A 23,710-nucleotide genomic window follows, 5' to 3' on the forward strand; every position below is an offset into this window, starting at 1 on the left:
GGTGAATTCAGTTTTTGGGAGATTAAAAACAAAACAGAGTAGAATTACAATAGGAATAGCCAGAAGCTAATAATGATTTGAATGAATTTGTTAACATAGGATTAGTAGTAGTTGAACTGAATATTAGCATTTCCTATTGCTATTCCTATATATCAGCCATTTAACAAACAAAACTATATATTAACTATATATTTAATAAACAAAACAGATGGATGGATGGACAGACGGACGGACGGACAGGCAGGCAGGCAGGCAGCAATAGGAAAGGCTAATATGATTCCCTCCATCTGATGTAACTTGAATGACCAATGCCAAAAACAATGGGAATGATAATTTTAAACATCTGCATGAACAGCTGTGTTGTTCATGTAAAATCTAAATTTATTTTCTACTACCTTGCAACTGTTTTGTTTATTAAACGGCTGATATTTATACTGAGTGTTTGAAGATGTTATTAGTTTGGTGCTGTTCTTTTAGTTTAAATTGGTAGACATTGGATTATCATAAACTGCCCTGAAAAAGCATTTGTTTACATGTATGGCATGAATATCCTTAAATAAATGAGCCTGCACCCTATTATCTAAAGATCTAACATTGTTTTAAAGTATTGTGTTACTCTGAAAAAGTGATTTCCTAAACTTAAGCTGAGGTTACGTATTTTATATATGTGCCAGTCTTCCAGATGAGATAAGATTTCTTGTTGATATAGCCTACAGCAGACTAATGCAACTACTCCCCCATAAATGAAGGAATTGAGTTCAGATTCCTTTGAACTATTTTATTTAGTGGGTCATTAAGAAAATGTCTCTTGTATGTCCAGGTCATGCCATTTCAGTTCCTTTCCTTTCAATTCTTTCAATAGTACACAATATTCTTTGGATTTCCACTCTAGAATACCTTGGGCTCTTTAACTTGTTTATAATACAATTCTTCTCTTTGAGCTTAATGGGTTGTTCTTTAAATGGTGGAAGGTAAAACAAAAATCCATATATCCCTCTGCAAAGTCAGAACTTCTTAGTGTAATACTGTATGCTGGAAAACCTATAGCCACAAAAAGATAAACGAGACATTAAAACACAACATACTTAGATCGGCAGGAAAATAATAGCTTTGCCAATTTACTTTCCAAATTCAGATGACCTTCACAAACAAAAAGGGAAAAAAAGCTAGGCTTTTTACAACATCCACAGTTCTACTGACTTCAGTTTCAGAATGGTCCCTCCCCTTGTCACTGATCTACCCTACATGCTTGCACACAAATGTTGGGAGAATTGTTTCTTGAGATGCTGCCCAGAATTGTGATTATTGTAGTGGGCGGATGTAAAGATGTTGCCCAGTTATAAAATCTTATTAGGTAGGAAAGACCAATGGGATAAAATTCTCTATCTGGATGGTGGAGTATCCCTATGGACACTTAGCAGTCTTACATTGGAAAACAGGGAAATAGTACTGAGAACATTAATCACAATTCTGCAATCTGGTCAAAGTTAGCATGGGAGGGAGGTATTCTGTATAATTCTGAAACTGCTCAGGACATTTACCAAAACTCAGGGAGCAATTATGCTAAATGATGCTGGTATTGTAAGAAGTAAACAAATTTGATAAAACATTTTGATAAAAATGTTAGGAATGCATGATTGAGTTTACATTATGCTTAGCCAAGATTATTTAACCACATGAATAAAACTCAGCTGCTTCCGTTCACATAGTTGGAAAACAGAATTCTCCAAACCTAGCATCATTATTATTTTCAGACATGCCTGTAAGCATACACAGGTCCCCATAAAAATGTGAGTAGATGGTGCAGAGTTTCTAGAAATATGGCAACATGCCCAGAAAATGAAAAATAAAATGGTAGGAAGTATTCCAGACTATAAATTTAATTTAATTTAATTTAATTTAATTTAATTTAATTTAATTTAATTTAATTTAATTTAATTTAATTTAATTTAATTTAATTTAATTTAATTTAATTTAATTTAATTTAATTTATCATATTTCTATGCCGCCCAACTCCCAAGGGACTCTGGGCGGCTTACAACAGAAATAATACAAACAGTGAACATAATTTTTTTTTAAAAAAAAAAACATTATAAAAGCATTTTAAAAACATTAAAAACACATGCACACCATCCATGGCCGGATCTCGCAAGATTGAACAGTGAGATCAACAGCCCCAGGCCTGCCAGAAAAGCCAGGTCTTCACCGCTTTCCGGAAGGCCAATAGGGTGGGGGTAGTCCGGACCTCAGGAGGTAACTGGTTCCAGAGAGCTGGGGCAGCCACAGAAAAGGCCCTCCCCCGCGGGCCCACCAGCCGGCATTGTTTAGCTGACAGGACCCGGAGGAGACCAACTCTGTGGGATCTTACCGGTCGCTGGGAGCTATGCAGTAGAAGGCGGTCTCAAAGATAGCCTGGCCCTGAGCCATGTAGGGCTTTAAAGGTAATAACCAACACCTTGGTTATTAAAGGTAATAACCAAGACCAATAGGGAGCCAGTGCAGCTCGCGGAGAATTGGTGTAATGTGGGTGTATCTAGGCGCACCCACGATAGCTCGCACGGCTGCATTCTGGACCAACTGTAGTCTCCGAACACTTTTCAAGGGTAGCCCCATGTAGAGCGCGTTGCAATAATCTAACCGTGAGGTGACAAGGGCATGAGTGACTGTGAGGAGAGCCTCCCGATCCAAGTAGGGTTGCAATTGGTGCACCAGGCGAACCTGTGCAAAGGTCCCCCTAGCCACAGCTGTCAGATGTTGCTCTAATCTTAGCTGTGAGTCTAGGAGGACACCCAAATTGCGAGCCCATTCTGAGGGGGACAATTTCTCCCCCCCCAAAACCAAGGATGGACAATCAACATGGTCTTTAGGAGGCAATACCCACAGCCACTCAGTCTTGTCTGGGTTAAGCCTGAGCCTGTTGACTCCCATCCAGACCCTCACAGCCTCCAGGCACCGGCACATCACATCCACTGCATCACTGAATTGACGCGGGGTAGAGATATACAGCTGGGTATCATTAGCGTTAAGAATAAGAGACAACTTGTCTTAGAGAATATCAGGGCTTTGTCATTGGTCACAGAAAGATTTCTATGCTTGGTGTGGCCACCTTGTGCTCAACAGTTCCAAGACTAACTAATCTAAGTAATAAAGGTTAAAGCTTGTCAAAATATTCCACTGGACCAAAGTTTTGTTTCTCACAATTATCAGTCAGATGCTGCCAAAGAAGGCCTGGTCCTTCTCTGCTATTGGTCCTTCTCTGCTATTGCAATTGGCATCATATGGCATATCACTTTGAACCCTGAAGCTCAATTAACTCTCCAGGCTAACAGTTGATGTATGGGCCCATGTACTTGCATATTCCCCTTTAAACCATCTAAAGTTAATGAGCATCTGAACATCTTATGCCATCGTGCTTACAAAATTTATTGCCATGATGTTGTGCATAATACATAGCACTGAAAACGAATGCTTAAGAAATTAAGGCTGTCGTCCTAATCAGTCTTACACTGGTGTAAGTCCAGTAGGACTGCCCTGCATGTATTCAGATGTGCAAAGGGTTGTTCTTTATGAAAATACCAGAAGCAGAATGAAATTTAAAGTAAAATTGGAATTAATTATAAAATGGAGCTTAGATTTCTTCATGTGCTGATTATCATGGATCCAACACAGCTAGCCATTAAAAGGTAAATTTTCATTTACCACTGACAATAATAACTGGAAGTGCTAAATGGGACAAGATATTGGTGAAGGCCTTGGTAGTACAGTGGTCTAAGGCACCCTGTTATTAAGACCAGATGCCTGCAATTACTGCAGGTTCGAATCTCGCTAGGCTCAAGGTTGACTCAGCCTTCCATCCTTTCTAAGGTAGGTAAATTGAGGACCCAGTTTGTGGGGGTAATAAGCTGACTTTGTATAAATATACAAAAGTATGAAGGCTATTGCTTAATGCATTGTAAGCTGCCCTGAGTCTCCGGAGAAGGGCGGCATATAAATCAAATTAAAAAAAAAAAAGGCAAAGATAATGGCCAATGACAAAAATATGCACGAAGAAACAACTGAACCTATAAATACCATGAACCTGAAGGGATAATGCTTAGAATATAAATCCTTGTCAGACCTAAATATTTAATACACCCTTTGACAGACTTTGGTTGTTAGTTGCAAAGTCACGTCTGACCCATCGCGACCCCATGGACAACGTTCATCCAGGCTTTCCTGTCCTCTACCATCCTCTGGAGTCCATTTAAGTTCATGCCTACTGCTTCAGTAACTCCATCCAGCCACCTCGTTCTCTGTTGTCCCCTTCTTCTTTTGCCCTCAATCGTTCCCAGCATTAGGTTCTTCTCCAGTAATTCCTTCCTTCTTATTAGGTGGCCAAAATATTTGAGTTTCATCTTCAGGATCTGGCCTTCTAAACAGCAGTCAGGGTTGATCTCCTCTAAGACTGATCGGTTTGATCGCCTTAGAGTCCAAGGGACTCACAGGAGTCTTCTCCAGCACTAGAGTTCAAATTCTTTGGTGCTCAGCCTTTCTTATGGTCCAACTTTCACAGCCATACATTGCAGCTGGGAAAACCGTAGCCTTGACTATACGCACTTTTGTTGGCAGGGTGATGTCTCTGCTTTTTAGTATGCTGTCTAGATTTGCTATAGCTTTCCTCCCCAGGAGCAAGCGTCTTTTGATTTCTTGGCTGCAGTCCCCATCTGTGGTGATCTTGGAGCCCAGAAAAATAAAATCTGTCATACCTCCATTTCTTCCCCATCTATTTGCCAGAATTTGAAAGACTACATAACCACTTCCTCACTCAGCTGCCTATTTGTACATACTGGATGTGCCTCTTGGTAGCAATAACATAGCTGGTTTTTCCAGTGAAGGGTCACTCTCCATAAAGATAAGCATAATACACTATAGCATGGTACAGCATAGCCCAAACTGTAAAATAAGAAAGATAGGGAGACAAAAGTCCAGTTAAAGATGGAACAGAAAGACCAGAGTTGGTCATAATAGAATGAAGGAAGAAGATATTGAGTTAGCAACATTAAAAAGACATTACTGCAAAAAATTGATCTTTGTACAGGTAATCTTCGATTTACAACAGTTCATTTAGTGACCATTTGAAGTTATACAACAACACTGAAAAAAATGACTTATGACTATTAATCAGTTATGACCATGGCAGCATCCTCATGGTCACGTGATTTACATTTGGATGCTTGACTGCTGGTTCATATTTATGATGGTTGCAGGGTCCTGGGGTCATGTGATCCCTTTTTGTGACCTTCTGAGAAGCAAAGTCAATGGGGAAGCCAGATTCACTTAACAGCGGGGGTGGTGTTTTTCTATTTACCTTTACTACCAGTTTGTAACGGGGCCGCACACACGCACTTGCTTCACTCGCGCGTACTTCTGCGCATGCACAGAAGCTTCCTGATGACGTCAGGGTCGGTGGGCGGAGCCTCCCACCGGTTTTACTATCGGTTCTATAGAACCGGTCCGAACCAGGGGCAACCCACCACTGCTTAACAACCTAATTTAACAACGGCAGTGAATCAGTTAACAAATGTGGCAAGAAAAGTCATAAAATGGGACAAAACTCACTTAACAAATTTCTCACTTGAGCAATATAAATTCTGGGCTTAGTTGTGGTGGTAAGTCGAGGACGGCCTGTATAATACAGAAGAATAAACCTTCCTTCCTTCGTACTACTGTCTTAGTATTACCATCTGCAAACCTCAGATGTTCATCTGAAGTTCGTTGATAAGACAACAGGGCATCATCTGTAAATGTCCCACCCATTCTAAAATCTTATAATCCAATGAGAAGCCTAGGAGTTTAGAACAGTGGTGAAATGTAAAATTAGTTACTACAGGTTCTGTGGGCATGGCTTGGTGGGGATGGTGGTAATGTGACTGGGTGGGCATGGCCAACTTTTTTTTTTTAGTTTTAAAAGCATTTTTTCTACAACCTCTTCAGCCAAAGAGGTTGTAGAAAAAAATGCTTTTATAAGGCTCTGACGATCCCAGCTGAGCTGCGTGATCATCAGAGGCTTTTTTTTTAACTTTTAAAAGCATTTTTCTGCCTCTGATGATCGCACGGCTCAGCTGGGCAGGGGGAGCAGGGATTTTTGCTACCGGTTCTCCGAACCACCCGCCGCCATTGCTACCAGATCGGGTGATCCGGTCCGAACCGGGAGCATTTCACTCCTGGTTTAGAATCAGATCCCTTGTCACATCTTGTTCATTCATTCACTCAGTTTGCATCACACCACAATCGAACGGATTCTCTGTATCTTTTGTTGTTTGTTTTTTGATTAATGATTGGGAGCTGAATGCAGTACCCTCAGTTTCTCAGAGGGATAAAACTTTCTGCCAACCAGAATCTATGGCTCGAATTAATGGAAACAATACAGAAGCGAAAAAAATATTTCTTTTGTCCTTCAGTCAAGCCAACTTTAGATGCTCTTGCTTGGTTCTGCCATTATGTGAGGATCAGAATTACTCAAACTGAGCTTTTCAAAGGTGGCACTTTTCCTATAAAGTATTCTGTTTATAAAGATTCATGAGATTTCTTCTTTTAAATCTGAATACATTTTTAAAATGTCAATATTCTTTTACTACTTCATTCCTTCACCACCTCCAAACACTTTCACGGTAGAAAAAGCACTTTTAAACTATTGCCTTTGTTTGACTCTTCTACAAATCACCCTGGGATCTGTCACTAAATCCCAATTTTCATTCACTTTATTCCTGCTTTAAACACTGTCATGAATTGCTTACAAAAAATGCATGCAGTGCCTCAAAACGTGTCTTTTATTTTACAACCAATTGTCTTCAATATGAACTTTAAGGAATGTTCAAGACAGCTTTGCCTTCAGCTGTAACTTCACTGTCTTTATCCCCTTTGCAATTCAGACTCTTCAAAGCAGAAAGGAAAGCTAAATATATAAGCAAATGGCTGATGGCTTGTCCAGACGTTGCCAGGATTGGAATCATGAATGAAATGTTCAGGTGAAGTAGTTAACATACCACAACACCTGGACTGTCCTGCACATTTCCAGAACACCAAAAAAAGCCGACTTTGAAAAGATAGCTGCCTACCTAATGCCTTGTCTATCCCTTCTCATTGTTTCAAGCACTTGGTTTAGCCTGGAGAGCATGTGTTCTCTAAATTAGTGACTTGGGGTTTATTAACATCCCATTTTCAGCTCTTTAATCTAGACTTTGCTGAAGATCATTCATCACTCCACCCTCCCTTTAGGTCCTAACATCCCCAGCAGCTTGGTCACCTGGGTAAGGCTGGGGATGTTTTGTCCCAGAAGAGTGTGAGATAGTAGGTTTAACAGGTAGGGGCTCATGTGTGAATCTCTAGCTTGGGAAGGAAACATCATTGGGAAGGGAGATTTCAAAGCTGTGCTTAATTAGGTGGAAGGAGTGTTTGCATGACCACTAATAGTGGATCAGAGGGACAGTGAGCTATGACTGACTGCTACACAAAGGCAACCAATTACTTGCGCGTTTGCATTATGTATTAACCCATCTGGGCCTAGTATATTGGCTTTGAAAGGAAGACAAAGGAGGGGGCGTGTCAATGATCACACACCAAATTATAGTGTCTGTGTCCTATTGTCCAAAGATAAGCAATTCATACTGAGGGCAGCTGGAATGGTAAGTGCCAAGGGACTATGGGCTCACTGACTAATCTTGGGCCCTGGGATGGAGATACTTCCTATGCTGGAGTTGTGGTTAAGTATATCTTTGTTTGTTGGTTTGTTTAAAAAATGTATGCTCCAAAGTGAATAGGACAGTCTCCTCCCCCAGGTGCTGCCCTTGAAAGTCTAGAAGGAAAGACAGCTTTGGGATTTGGAAAACTTACAATTAAATTAGCCCTGCAAACAGATCCAACAAAGAGAATATTAGGCATGCAGAAGAATGAAGTGATAGAATTCAGAAGTGAAGAAGATTGCAAGTGGGATTTATTCCTTCAGTTATTTTTATTAGTTTTTTTTTTAAAAATCACTCTATATAGAAAGCAGATGTTCTTGTCCAACTGACACTTTTGTTCTCTTAGTTTTTCTGCTGTTTTCACAAGAGCGCAATGTTATCTATCATCTGTAAAAATGGCAAGAACTCAATCTACCTGGTCATTTTGCTACACAAATGAGATAGGCATTATTCTCTGAAGATAATTAGCCTATTAAGACAATCATTTCTTCCTCATCAAAGGTCCTCTATAAAAAATGCCCATCAATCAAGACATCACTGGCTAAGTTCACTTTTCTTCAACTATTGCCAAAAGAGTCAACTTTCAGTTTCTCACTCAACATTCAATAAAGATCCCTTTAAAATAGTTATTCATTGATGCATCTTAATTCACTTTTGTAAACTTCATAATAGCTACTAACCTATGCCAGGCTGGCTGGAATAATAATAAAAATACAGTGTAAGTTTAGGGGACAATGAGACTTCTGAGTGTTTTTCTTCTTCAAATAATCAGTCCTTGAGCTGACTAATATGTAATAAATGTCAATATTATAAATGGTGTTTGATTCCAGTATGTAACAAATGTAATCCCCCCCTCTCTCTCCATCTCTACCTCTCTATCTCTATCCCATTTCTATATTCATCTTTATCTCTTTCACTCTCTCTCTCTCCCTCTCTGTCTCAATTTTTATCTCTATCTCTATCTCTTTATGTCTGTGTGTCTGTGTATGTATTTAAAATATCAATCTAATGACAATGCAAGCCAGTAAAGGTTTTAGAAAGTTTTAGAGCAGCACCTTAATGACGATTGCGTGTCTCTGTTCTTAGCTGATACATGAATAGTGATGTGTCTGTTTATGCCACCGATCACAGCCAAGTTTGAAACTTGAGGGAATTAGGGAGGTGACATCTGCTGCATTGGTTTCCTTTTGTTGTATAATTTTATGACTCCTATAACTTGGAAAGGAAATAACAGCAGTGACCACATGGCAGAGACAGAGCAATGTGAGGGCATCCAACATTCAGAATTAGGGAGAGAAGTTCTGACGTCCATACTGAGACAAAGGAGGCTTCCAAGGACATGAGCCATTTGACAGTTTCAAAAACAGTCAAGAAAGAGAAGACCTGTTCTTATGCTTATATTTGGTTTCCAATATGTGAGGCTTAATTTCACTCAATGCATACTTTGTTCATTTATGTAAGCTGTCGTTTATTTATTTATTTTTGTTGACTTCCATAGAAATCCATCTCACCATAGTGACTCTGATAGGCTTCAAACGGTTAAAGAAAATACAATCAACTGAAACATGTACAACAACTGAAGAGCCAAACCAATCTAAACAAATATTAATCACATTGTACCAAACTTGCAAGGCCCATGCTTGGACCTTGCAAGTTTTCATGTCTTAAAAGTTTTTCAAAAAGTTAGTAGGGTCTGGACTAATCTAATCTTAATTACTTCCTGAGTCCTGCAAGATGACATTCTATAACTCATGTGACTCATAACATGCTTCTCCAGCTGGGTCCAGTGGGAAGGGTAGAACAACCAGGCAGTCCTGCAAAGAACCATATCCTATGCCACAAAGAGCTTTATAGGTAACTACCAGCTCCTTGAACTCCATCTAGTAGCACATTGAAAACCAATGACCACTGACTTCAGTAGCATTTACCCTCAATCACACCACTGAAGCCCAAAGCATATTTATATAGAAGTAAATAATTGTGAAAGTTTTATCTGAACAAACATCCTTCGACTTATTCTGTAGACTGCTGTGAAGGGATAATGCTTGAAGAAAGCAGCTGTTTGTAGGACATACAGTTATGGAAACTTTTTGGGAGGTCACAACATAATCATACAGACTTCTTTAATTAATGCTAGTTAGTAATGAAACTATTGGAAGAAACAGATGGTGCAGCAACTCTAACCTGCAATAATGAGAAAATTTAGAGTGGTGAGAAGCAAATATTGCTATAAGCTGCCTTGAGAATCTAATAATGGAAAAACAGCATATAGATTTAATATTTCAACTGATAAAAAGAAATACAGGGTATCATAAATAGCAGAGCAGAATTTGTCTTCAACTGCTACATAGAATACACAATGGAGAAAGAGAAAGCCAGAATATATAATCTGAACATCTACAAAAAAGAAAGAACCATTTCTAGGAACTTGGCTGGAAAACACTATTTAAGCCATCTTTTGCTTGGACAATGTGGCTTCCTGGAAAGAAAGAACCTTTAAAATGTTTTGCATGTTATTTTATTTCTCTAAAGAGTGAAATGAAGAAAAAAAAGCAAAGAATCATAAATAGAAAAAATAAGAAATTATCTTGGTATTACCATATTGGAATGCTGCACTTTGACATCACTGAGATACTACTGAGGAATGTTTTCACATTATGGCACATAAAATTCAAAAGATATGAATAACATCTTCTAAGTTAGCTTTTAGATTCTTGCTGAAACTCTGCGCTAGAAGCTCAGCTATGTACTTAATATTGAGAAAAGGTTAAAATTTAGGATGTGTGCATTGAACCTATTCTGAATGTGTTACCAATACAATGTAGCATAAATCTGTTTAACATTTTTATTGTTTTTCTTTAAACCTTCTTTAATATTACTTCCCCCCGCCCCCTTGCTACAGATACCAGGCAGGGTTTTTTTTTTTTATCGTTATTCCTTTCATCAACTCCTAATCTTGCTTGTGGCACGTGCCAAGCATAGGAAAGTATGGGAAGATAATAAAAATCCATTACAGTTTTTGCTTCTCTAAGCCTGAATGAAATGCAATTTAATTGGCAGATTATTCTGTCACTGTTAATACAAGTTCATACCTCGCCTTCTCATCAATATACTTTACAGTCTGAGGTTAATTATGAATGGGTCATGAAATTACAGTAAATACTAGTCAGGGAATATCTAATTACTTGTCTGCTTAGCTTTTTGTTAATTGTTAATTATCCTTATTTAATTTGAATTTTAAGTTAGCATTCTACATGTGGCCGAGGTTTCAATGCACACCCTACACCCAACAGAAAACCAGCGCAGCCCATGCTGATAGCTCCAAAGAAGCCACGTTAGATCCCTCCCTTGTCTGCAGATGATCTTTCTGCTTTCAAAGGTGGAATTTTTCACCAGGCCTCACCCACCAATGGAAACAAGGAGGCTGTCACTTCCTGCTGTCCTTTGAGAAGCAGCTGGATCTGTGCCTCCTGCCAGCTGCATGAAAAGCCATCTTTGAAATGAGCCATGCCACCACAAAGGACTCTATTACCCTAGAGTGAGCTGGCTAGTTTTCAGATTCTAAAGCCTCACCACCTTCTCATTCTAAGCTCAAAATAATACACATTTCTACCCTTCCTCTTTTTGGTAGGACATACTGTATGGATAGCATGTTTCCCAAACTGCCATGTATTTTTAAAATAAAGGCGTGCGCGCACACAAGGGCACACACACACACACACACACACAAATAAAGAAATAAAAGAATGCATTGGGGGGAATTTATCATAAACCGTAATCAAATAAAAGACACGAGAACATTTATGTCTATAAAAGAACCTGACTCTTCAAACTCCTGGGCAAAATGCCATTCTATTCTAGCAAAACATTTACAAATTCAGTGGTTTTTGGTTTTTTTACCTATGGATGTGTATTCACATACAAATATGGCTAGAATTACTCTAGCGCAAATGTGGAAGTCGACCAATACACCATCAGAAGCAACAATAATTTAAAAAATCATTGAATGTGCCAAAATGGACAAATTAACAATGGAGATCAAAGAAAGAAATGACTCGGATTATTACAAAGTGTGGAACAGGTTCTATACATGGTTAGAAATCAGAAATCAAATTAAGAAATAATATAAAGTGAAATTTGATATTAATATACTGGATATAAATGTAAATAATGACCCTGCTTACAAAAAGGTTAATTATGAATATTTAAAAATAAAGAGAAGGAGCGGGATGATAAAAGTTAAGAGTAAAGACAAAATTTGATGCAGAAAGTTGTAAAATTGTATATATCTGTTGTTAGTATTGTATTTTAACGTTTGATGTAAGTGTATGTGTTTTTTTTTCTCTTGTTTTCTTTTGCTATTGTGTGTTTGGTTTTAAAAATGTAAAATACTCAATAATAAATATTTTTTAAAAAAACAAAAAATCAAATATAATATATACTATGAAATATATCTTGACATCTGAGGACAGGAAGAGAAAAATTCCATCCTTTGCTAGCAAAAGACTGTCTATATTTTATTCAGCTGAGAACGTTCCTGTCATAATAAAATTGGATGAATTAATGAAGGTTCTAGGCAATGTAACCAAAAAAAAAAAATCTTAAAATTTCCTTAATTAGCAAGATTATTGTCAGCTCATTTAGCTATGTTTCAAATAAAATCACTTTTACTGCTTAAATCACTGCTTTAGTAATATCTGTAGGTCACAATATTTACAGTGGGAAAGAACATCATGTAATTCAAAAGCACAATACCACAATTTTTGTTATCCAACAGATTCCTTCCTGTATGAAGCACTTTCTCATTACATTTAATTCAGTATATTACATAATCATGATAAAGCAACCAATTCACCATCCATTTAAATTGCTTCCTCAAAATTAGTAGTCTGATCATAATATAAATTTTGTTATTAAAAAGTATCTCATTAATATAATATTATCAATTACTTCATGCAGACTTTTCTTCTGCTGTGGGAATGGACTTTATACATACACACAATTCTAAATAAATTTAATTCTAAATAAAGAGAACCTTTATAAATCATTACTTTTATGCAGAGGGAATTTCATTACTTTTCTCCAGATGATATATTTACATAAATCCAATATGCAGCAATTGTGATTAACATGATTTTGGTCAACTTTATTGCTGTTGTGTAGAAGGCATTGGACAAAACTGATTATCCATTTTAATCAGTAACGTTGTATTCCTATTTGCTAGAATGAAGCAACCTTAGACAAGAACTGAAATTCTCTATTTTTTCATAGAGTATCTTTAATTTATTATTGTATTTAGAAGGACAACAGGAATAGAGTTGGCAGCTGAAGCAGCCTCCCAACACAAACATGGCAACAGAAAAAGTGTAGGAGCATCACTGGGGGCTGCTCATTAGTAATATAAATACTTTCCATGACAACCTAAAGGAATTTGGTGCTCCAGATAGAAATGTATTGGCTTGGTTTCTTTGCAACAGATACTAACTTGGAAGAGATTCAAATAATGAAATTAATTTGGGAGAGATTGGAATGCAACTGTCACCTTTTCTCTTAAATGCAATCAATTCTTTTCAAATCTCTGTCCATAATATTAAACGGTGGCATATAAAATATCATTCTTCAAAAGCAAAATAAAAGCATACCCAACTTAACTGTGGGTTTATTCCAAAGAAGATATAATGGAATGTATACCTGTGTAGGAAGTTAGCACCCACCCCTCTCCTGGAAGAGTGAAATATTTTAGGAAATATGAAAAAGGCAGAATATTATATTTCCCTGGGATAAGCATGTTTTGAAGCAGCTCCCATCTTCCTGCCCCCACCCTTTGTCAATGGGCCATTAAGGCCTGGGCCAGTCTATTCTACATAACAAAGATCTACCTCCTTCAGGCAGAGCCATAGTAGGAATTGCCAAAGATCCAACAAGGATTAGCCCTCTACACAATAGCAGCAGAAACTCACCACATGTGACCTGGTGTAGGAAGTTAGCACCCACCCCTCTCCTGGAAGAGTGAAATATTTTAGGAAATATGAAAAAGGCAGAATATTATATTTCCCTGGGATAAGCATGTTTTGAAGCAGCTCCCATCTTCCTGCCCCCCCCCACCCTTTGTCAATGGGCCATTAAGGCTTGGGCCAGTCTATTCTACATAACAAAGATCTACCTCCTTCAGGCAGAGCCATAGTAGGAATTGCGAAAGATAGGATTAGCCCTCTACACAATAGCAACAGAAACTAACACAATGGGACCCATCTAGACGAGGCTCACCACATGGCACCTGGGAAGATTGCATCAGCCAGCAAGACCCCCACCCCCTGGGAGTCTGACAACCAATCAGGATACTCTTTCGTGGCCCCAAGAAATGCAGAGCCAGAGAGAGCATAAAAACCCGAGGATTTACTGTATCTGCCCTTTTCTGTTCAGGAACTCAAGCCATGTGATCCTGTCCACCATTAAACCATCTTTCCAAGCAGTCTCCATGTTTCCAGTGTCTGTTTCCCCACTTGGAGCAGAACCCAGAAGGATGTTTCTTCCAACAATTGGCGAGCCAGTGGGACTCCAAGCTAACCTAACCAATGGACCAGGCCCAGGTAAGCCTCCCTTGCTAGCAGCAGACCCATTGAGTCTGTGGGTATGTTTTCCTGGACCTTGGCCATTTGGAACTAGGTTTTAAAGGGGTTTTGAGTTTGAGCTCAAAGGCTGCTTGGAAAGAAGGTGAGTACCTCTAAATTTTAATTTAAAGCATGGGAAAAAAGTATGGGAAATTTGTGTATGCCTGCATGAGTGTGAGTGAAGGCCCTTCTCCCAAGTACAGCTGGATCTTGCTTTCTCTGTGCATTTCCTAGCCGCAGAAAGACTAACAGTCTGGAGAGCATGGGGGTTTTGCCAGAGCACAGGACCTTCTGTTAGGGAAGGAGGAAGTGTGTGTGTGGGATTCCACCTGGAAAACAGTCTGATTTCACCTCTTTGCGTGACCTCTAGCCGCACCTCTGCCTACTGCTAGCTCCACTGAGCCATGACCGGTAGGATAGAGAAAGCAAGGGGGGGTCACCAAATGTGGAACTTTGTGTTTGAAAGGAATGGAAGCCGAGCGAAAGCCAAGCGTGTGAAGGGGGGGAATAAATTGTGAAAGGGAAACCGGTTTTGTCCAGCCCAGACACGGGGCGAGCGTGTGTGTGTGAGAGGAGGTGCCAGTACCACCTGCTGCAGGGGTCAGCAGGTCCTCCCGGATCCCCTTTTTGGATCCGAAAAACTACGGCGATTCCCTAAGAGGAAGGGGCCCATACTTCGCAAGGGAATCGAAGTCCTTCCCAGAGCTTTTTCCTCTGAAAACTGAGAGCGTGCCACCCGGCTAAGTCGAAGTGATCCTTCCGGAGAAAAGGAAAGGGTCATGGGTAGCGATAGTTCGCGGGTGGCGGGGACCCCTGTGGAAGAAGTGCTCGCGGCCTGGGACGCCAGGCGGGTGCCCATATTGAGGGGCATGGATAAAAGGAAATTAGGAAAATTGTGTCAAAAATGGGCTTTGCTAAGAGACAACACCGGGAGACAAATTTGGCTAAATAAAGGTACTTAAAAGAAAAGGGAAATATATAAATAGGAATGTTGGGTTTTTTGTTTGTTTGTTTTGTTTGTTTGTTTTGTTTGTTTGTTTGTCTCTCTGTCTTCTATGCAACCACGTGGTATGTTTAAGATTTGTGCCTTCCCTAATTTAACTGAGATTTATGTGGGAATGATCAGTGTGTGTGAAATCTCAGAGTTCTGTTTTCTTCTCTTTGTCTTCCTTGTTTTATGTGTGTGTGTCTAAGTCTTTGTGCGCCCTTGAGGTAATTGTAACTGTAAAATGCATCTGATCTCTAGAGACAAGAATTTTAAATTGTTAGAAAAGAAAAAAAAAGGTTGAAGCAATGAAAATGGGGGAGAGAGAAAAAAAGAAAGAAAGAGCCTTTGCCCTGTGTTTGTCTGGCCAACAAACACAGATTAAAGAGAGCATTTCATTTCATTTCTGTTTTTTTTTCTCCTCCTCTCTCTGTATCTTAAAGTAATAACTCAAGTTTATGAGGAAACGTTTTAAGTTTGTTTACAAGAAAAAAAATCAGTCTTGCATTTACTGTATGTGTTTAAATGGGTTTACCTGTTCATCTCTTTCCTGAAGCATGTGAATCCAGTTTTTCTTATCTGTTGTGTCTCCATTTTGTTGAAACTGCATTATCTGTTTAGTAACTGCAATACTGTGTTGTTTCTTTTCAAACTCTGCTTGCAAGCTATCTACAACCCCCCCTCCCATCTCTAATCCTGTTACATTGCCTTTCCTGGGAAGATTACCAACAAAAGGGGGGAGGGGACCCTGTTCTAATGTCTTTCAGCCTTGCACAAAGGACTCTGCAACTGTGGAAGCAGAGCACATGGATCCAGATGCTGCCTCCAAAGGAGACCTTCCATCGGTTTGAACCAGAAATTGGGTTTGAATCCAGTCTCCACTGAAAGTCAGCACAGCAACCAGAGTGGAGCAGACCTTTCCAAGCCTGACTGACCAGCCTTACCACCAAGCATGCTACCCAGCAGACATGAAAGAAAAGACCCTGAGATGTACAAGTAAAGACCAAAAGACTCTTTTCAATTCCCAGAAGACAGCTGGAAAGACTATGGGGGGAGGGTGGAAATTCATTGTAAGGTTTTCTTTCTTGTCTCATTTATATTGTAATCAGTTTATTGTAAGAATTGTATTTGAGAGTGATTGCCACAGCAAGTTATGTACACTCTAGATTTCTGTCTGGTGGAGAGGAGAAATATGTCCAAAATGTTTGTATTGTCTGTATTGTAAAAGTAGCTGCATACACATGCACACAGAGAGAGACACACATTATTCAGAATTAGACTGAAACTATTCCCTTCACTTACCTCCACACAAAGCTTCTCCTAGGTTGATTTTTGCTCTGTGGCACTAAAAGCCCAAGGAGTCTTATCTCCCTGCTAATTCGATGGGGGAGGGGGCAATCCCCCCTCAGGCAATTCCCTCACTTGAAGAGATAGCAGAAAAGTGATCTCCAAAACCCAAGCCCTGACTGTGACTCACAAATGATGCTGCCCAGTTGCCCAGTAAAGGAAGATATATTGCACTGGTGGTCTCATGAGTAGAAATCCCAGGGCTCATTATGTGTAACACCAAAAAAAAGAAAAAAGAAAAAAAAATGGATATTGTACACTGGCTAACCTCAATTTGGACTCACAAATCCTGGATGCAATAAAGAGCTAGGGCAGGTTCAGTAACCAACCCTTGGAAATGGGCAGCCTGCAATTTAAAGGAAAATCATGGCTGTGAAAAATTTTTTGGGACATGTGTTTGCTTGAAACCTGACTGGAAGCTCACAGAAAGTAATATCTGAAGTCTGAAATTAATTGGCATGGAAAATTGGATACTGTAAAATTCTTACAAGAAATTTTTTCCTGGCTGCTAGACCTTCATGGTTGAAAACTTTTGGAAGCCACTGAAGGAATCCTTTTCTGTTGCCTCTATCAATGCCTCCCTTTTGCATTAGAAAATTAAAAGCACCCATTAAGGCTCCCTGATGTGATCAATTTTAATCTTTTGCCAAGAACTCATGTTTTGAAAAAAAAAGAGTAGGGATTGTAGGAAGTTAGCACCCACCCCTCTCCTGGAAGAGTGAAATATTTTAGGAAATATGAAAAAGGCAGAATATTATATTTCTCTGGGATAAGCATGTTTTGAAGCAGCTCCCATCTTCCTGCCCCCCCCACCCTTTGTCAATGGGCCATTAAGGCTTGGGCCAGTCTATTCTACATAACAAAGATCTACCTCCTTCAGGCAGAGCCATAGTAGGAATTGCGAAAGATAGGATTAGCCCTCTACACAATAGCAACAGAAACTAACACAATGGGACCCATCTAGACGAGGCTCACCACATGGCACCTGGGAAGATTGCATCAGCCAGCAAGACCCCCACCCCCTGGGAGTCTGACAACCAATCAGGATACTCTTTCGTGGCCCCAAGAAATGCAGAGCCAGAGAGAGCATAAAAACCCGAGGATTTACTGTATCTGCCCTTTTCTGTTCAGGAACTCAAGCCATGTGATCCTGTCCACCATTAAACCATCTTTCCAAGCAGTCTCCATGTTTCCAGTGTCTGTTTCCCCACTTGGAGCAGAACCCAGAAGGATGTTTCTTCCAACAATTGGCGACCCAGCGGGACTCCAAGCTAACCTAACCAATGGACCAGGCCCAGGTAAGCCTCCCTTGCTAGCAGCAGACCCATTGAGTCTGTGGGAATGTTTTCATGGACCTTGGCCATTTGGAACTAGGTTTTAAAGGGGTTTTGAGTTTGAGCTCAAAGGCTGCTTGGAAAGAAGGTGAGTACCTCTAAATTTTAATTTAAAGCATGGGAAAAAAGTATGGGAAATGTGTGTATGCCTGCATGTGTGTGAGTGAAGGCCCTTCTCCCAAGTACAGCTGGATCTTGCTTCCTCTGTGCATTTCCTAGCCGCAGAAAGACTAACAGTCTGGAGAGCATGGGGGTTTTGCCAGAGCACAGGACCTTCTGTTAGGGAAGGAGGAAGTGTGTGTGTGGGATTCCACCTGGAAAACAGTCTGATTTCACCTCTTTGCGTGACCTCTAGCCGCACCTCTGCCTACTGTTAGCTCCACCGAGCCATGACCGGTAGGATAGAGAAAGCAAGGGGGGGTCACCAAATGTGGAACTTTGTGTTTAAAAGGAATGGAAGTCAAGCGAAAGCCAAGCGTGTGAAAAAGGGGGGGGGTAATAAAATTGTGAAAGGGAAACCCGGTTCTGTCCAGCCCAGACACGGGGCGAGCGTGTGTGTGTGTAAGAGGAGGTGCCCACACCTGGCTGCAGGGGTCAGCAGGTCCTCCCGGATCCCCTTTTTGGATCCGAAAAGTTGTGGTGATTCCCTAGAGGAAGGGGCCCATACTTCGCAAGGGAATCAAAGTCCTTCCCAGAGCTTTTTCCTCTGAAAACTGAGAGCGTGCCACCCGGCTAAGTCGAAATGATCCTTCCGGAGAAAAGGAAAGGGTCATGGGTAGCGATAGTTCACGGGTGGCGGGGACCCCTGTGGAAGAAGTGCTCGCGGCCTGGGACGCCAGGCGGGTGCCCATATTGAGGGGCATGGATAAAAGGAAATTAGGAAAATTGTGTCAAAAATGGGCTTTGCTAAGAGACAACACCGGGAGACAAATTTGGCTAAATAAAGGTACTTAAAAGAAAAGGGAAATATATAAATAGGAATGTTGGGTTTTTTGTTTGTTTGTTTTGTTTGTTTGTTTTGTTTGTTTGTTTGTCTCTCTGTCTTCTATGCAACCACGTGGTATGTTTAAGATTTGTGCCTTCCCTAATTTAACTGAGATTTATGTGGGAATGATCAGTGTGTGTGAAATCTCAGAGTTCTGTTTTCTTCTCTTTGTCTTCCTTGTTTTATGTGTGTGTGTCTAAGTCTTTGTGCGCCCTTGAGGTAATTGTAACTAAAATGCATCTGATCTCTAGAGACAAGAATTTTAAATTGTTAGAAAAGAAAAAAAAAGGTTGAAGCAATGAAAATGGGGGAGAGAGAAAAAAAGAAAGAAAGAGCCTTTGCCCTGTGTTTGTCTGGCCAACAAACACAGATTAAAGAGAGCATTTCATTTCATTTCTGTTTTTTTTTCTCCTCCTCTCTCTGTATCTTAAAGTAATAACTCAAGTTTATGAGGAAACGTTTTAAGTTTGTTTACAAGAAAAAAAATCAGTCTTGCATTTACTGTATGTGTTTAAATGGGTTTACCTGTTCATCTCTTTCCTGAAGCATGTGAATCCAGTTTTTCTTATCTGTTGTGTCTCCATTTTGTTGAAACTGCATTATCTGTTTAGTAACTGCAATACTGTGTTGTTTCTTTTCAAACTCTGCTTGCAAGCTATCTACAACCCCCCCTCCCATCTCTAATCCTGTTACATTGCCTTTCCTGGGAAGATTACCAACAAAAGGGGGGAGGGGACCCTGTTCTAATGTCTTTCAGCCTTGCACAAAGGACTCTGCAACTGTGGAAGCAGAGCACATGGATCCAGATGCTGCCTCCAAAGGAGACCTTCCATCGGTTTGAACCAGAAATTGGGTTTGAATCCAGTCTCCACTGAAAGTCAGCACAGCAACCAGAGTGGAGCAGACCTTTCCAAGCCTGACTGACCAGCCTTACCACCAAGCATGCTACCCAGCAGACATGAAAGAAAAGACCCTGAGATGTACAAGTAAAGACCAAAAGACTCTTTTCAATTCCCAGAAGACAGCTGGAAAGACTATGGGGGGAGGGTGGAAATTCATTGTAAGGTTTTCTTTCTTGTCTCATTTATATTGTAATCAGTTTATTGTAAGAATTGTATTTGAGAGTGATTGCCACAGCAAGTTATGTACACTCTAGATTTCTGTCTGGTGGAGAGGAGAAATATGTCCAAAATGTTTGTATTGTCTGTATTGTAAAAGTAGCTGCATACACATGCACACAGAGAGAGACACACATTATTCAGAATTAGACTGAAACTATTCCCTTCACTTACCTCCACACAAAGCTTCTCCTAGGTTGATTTTTGCTCTGTGGCACTAAAAGCCCAAGGAGTCTTATCTCCCTGCTAATTCGATGGGGGAGGGGGCAATCCCCCCTCAGGCAATTCCCTCACTTGAAGAGATAGCAGAAAAGTGATCTCCAAAACCCAAGCCCTGACTGTGACTCACAAATGATGCTGCCCAGTTGCCCAGTAAAGGAAGATATATTGCACTGGTGGTCTCATGAGTAGAAATCCCAGGGCTCATTATGTGTAACACCAAAAAAAAGAAAAAAGAAAAAAAAATGGATATTGTACACTGGCTAACCTCAATTTGGACTCACAAATCCTGGATGCAATAAAGAGCTAGGGCAGGTTCAGTAACCAACCCTTGGAAATGGGCAGCCTGCAATTTAAAGGAAAATCATGGCTGTGAAAAATTTTTTGGGACATGTGTTTGCTTGAAACCTGACTGGAAGCTCACAGAAAGTAATATCTGAAGTCTGAAATTAATTGGCATGGAAAATTGGATACTGTAAAATTCTTACAAGAAATTTTTTCCTGGCTGCTAGACCTTCATGGTTGAAAACTTTTGGAAGCCACTGAAGGAATCCTTTTCTGTTGCCTCTATCAATGCCTCCCTTTTGCATTAGAAAATTAAAAGCACCCATTAAGGCTCCCTGATGTGATCAATTTTAATCTTTTGCCAAGAACTCATGTTTTGAAAAAAAAAGAGTAGGGATTGTAGGAAGTTAGCACCCACCCCTCTCCTGGAAGAGTGAAATATTTTAGGAAATATGAAAAAGGCAGAATATTATATTTCTCTGGGATAAGCATGTTTTGAAGCAGCTCCCATCTTCCTGCCCCCCCCCACCCTTTGTCAATGGGCCATTAAGGCTTGGGCCAGTCTATTCTACATAACAAAGATCTACCTCCTTCAGGCAGAGCCATAGTAGGAATTGCGAAAGATAGGATTAGCCCTCTACACAATAGCAACAGAAACTAACACAATGGGACCCATCTAGACGAGGCTCACCACATGGCACCTGGGAAGATTGCATCAGCCAGCAAGACCCCCACCCCCTGGGAGTCTGACAACCAATCAGGATACTCTTTCGTGGCCCCAAGAAATGCAGAGCCAGAGAGAGCATAAAAACCCGAGGATTTACTGTATCTGCCCTTTTCTGTTCAGGAACTCAAGCCATGTGATCCTGTCCACCATTAAACCATCTTTCCAAGCAGTCTCCATGTTTCCAGTGTCTGTTTCCCCACTTGGAGCAGAACCCAGAAGGATGTTTCTTCCAACAATTGGCGACCCAGCGGGACTCCAAGCTAACCTAACCAATGGACCAGGCCCAGGTAAGCCTCCCTTGCTAGCAGCAGACCCATTGAGTCTGTGGGAATGTTTTCATGGACCTTGGCCATTTGGAACTAGGTTTTAAAGGGGTTTTGAGTTTGAGCTCAAAGGCTGCTTGGAAAGAAGGTGAGTACCTCTAAATTTTAATTTAAAGCATGGGAAAAAAGTATGGGAAATGTGTGTATGCCTGCATGTGTGTGAGTGAAGGCCCTTCTCCCAAGTACAGCTGGATCTTGCTTCCTCTGTGCATTTCCTAGCCGCAGAAAGACTAACAGTCTGGAGAGCATGGGGGTTTTGCCAGAGCACAGGACCTTCTGTTAGGGAAGGAGGAAGTGTGTGTGTGGGATTCCACCTGGAAAACAGTCTGATTTCACCTCTTTGCGTGACCTCTAGCCGCACCTCTGCCTACTGCTAGCTCCACCGAGCCATGACCGGTAGGATAGAGAAAGCAAGGGGGGGTCACCAAATGTGGAACTTTGTGTTTAAAAGGAATGGAAGTCAAGCGAAAGCCAAGCGTGTGAAAAAGGCGGGGGGGTAATAAAATTGTGAAAGGGAAACCCGGTTCTGTCCAGCCCAGACACGGGGCGAGCGTGTGTGTGTGTAAGAGGAGGTGCCCACACCTGGCTGCAGGGGTCAGCAGGTCCTCCCGGATCCCCTTTTTGGATCCGAAAAGTTGTGGTGATTCCCTAGAGGAAGGGGCCCATACTTCGCAAGGGAATCAAAGTCCTTCCCAGAGCTTTTTCCTCTGAAAACTGAGAGCGTGCCACCCGGCTAAGTCGAAATGATCCTTCCGGAGAAAAGGAAAGGGTCATGGGTAGCGATAGTTCACGGGTGGCTGGGACCCCAGTAGATGAAGTGCTCGCGGCCTGGGACGCCAGGCGGGTGCCCATATTGAGGGGCATGGATAAAAGGAAATTAGGAAAATTGTGTCAAAAATGGGCTTTGCTAAGAGATAACACCGGGAGACAAATTTGGCTAAATAAAGGTACTTAAAAGAAAAGGGAAATATATAAATAGGAATGTTGGGTTTTTGTTTGTTTGTTTGTTTTGTTTGTTTGTTTGTCTCTGTCTTCTATGCAACCACGTGGTATGTTTAAGATTTGTGCCTTCCCTAATTTAACTGAGATTTATGTGGGAATGATCAGTGTGTGTGAAATCTCAGAGTTCTGTTGTCTTCTCTTTGTCTTCCTTGTTTTATGTGTGTGTGTCTTAAGTCTTTGTGCACCCTCGAGGTAATTGTAACTATAAAATGTATCTGATCTCTAGAGACAAGAATTTTAAATTGTTAGAAAAGGAAAAAAAAAAAAGGTTGAAGCAATGAAAATGGGGGAGAGAGAAAAAAAAGAAAGAAAGAGCCTTTGCCCTGTGTTTGTCTGGCCAACAAACACAGATTAAAGAGAGCATATCATTTCATTTCTGTTTTTTTTTTTCCTCCTCCTCTCTCTGTATCTTAAAGTAACAACTCAAGTTTATAAGGAAACGTTTTAAGTTTGTTTACAAGGAAAAAAAATCAGTCTTGCATTTACTGTATGTGTTTAAATGGGTTTACCTGTTCATCTCTTTCCTGAAGCATGTGAATCCAGTTTTTTCTTATCTGTTGTGTCTCCATTTTGTTGAAACTGCATTATCTGTTTAGTAACTGCAATACTGTTGTATTGTTTCTTTTCAAACTCTGCCTGCAAGCTATCTACCCCCCCCATCTCTAATCCTGTTACATTGCCTTTCTTGGGAAGATTACCAACAAAAGGGGGGAGGGGACCCTGTTCTAATGTCTTTCAGCCCTGCACAAAGGACTCTGCAACCTGTGGAAGCAGAGCACATGGATCCAGATGCTGCCTCCAGAGGAGACCTTCCATCAGTTTGAACCAGAAATTGGGTTTGAATCCAGTCTCCACTGAAAGTCAGCACAGCAACCAGAGAGGAGCAGACCTTTCCAAGCCTGACTGACCAGCCTTACCACCAAGCATGCTACCCAGCAGACATGAAAGAAAAGACCCTGAGATGTACAAGTAAAGACCAAAAGATTCTTTTCAATTCCCAGAAGACAGCTGGAAAGACTATGGGGGAGGGTGGAAATTCATTGTAAGGTTTTC

The 23,710-nt window shown here is 40.6% G+C and overlaps 1 long non-coding RNA gene across 1 annotated transcript in view; it reads right to left on the reverse strand.

Moving 5' to 3' along the window:
* Positions 1-763: 763 nt before the first annotated feature.
* Positions 764-23,710, reverse strand: part of LOC117668175 (uncharacterized) — a 69,089-nt gene continuing 46,142 nt past the window's right edge. The window contains exon 3 of the long non-coding RNA XR_009623050.2: positions 764-1,041. This is a non-coding gene — a long non-coding RNA (uncharacterized LOC117668175). The remainder of the gene's footprint in view (positions 1,042-23,710) is intronic.

This window comes from Pantherophis guttatus, chromosome 9 (genome assembly GCF_059756535.1).
Source record: "Pantherophis guttatus breed Tessera chromosome 9, ASM5975653v1, whole genome shotgun sequence".
Taxonomy (NCBI): domain Eukaryota; kingdom Metazoa; phylum Chordata; class Lepidosauria; order Squamata; family Colubridae; genus Pantherophis; species Pantherophis guttatus.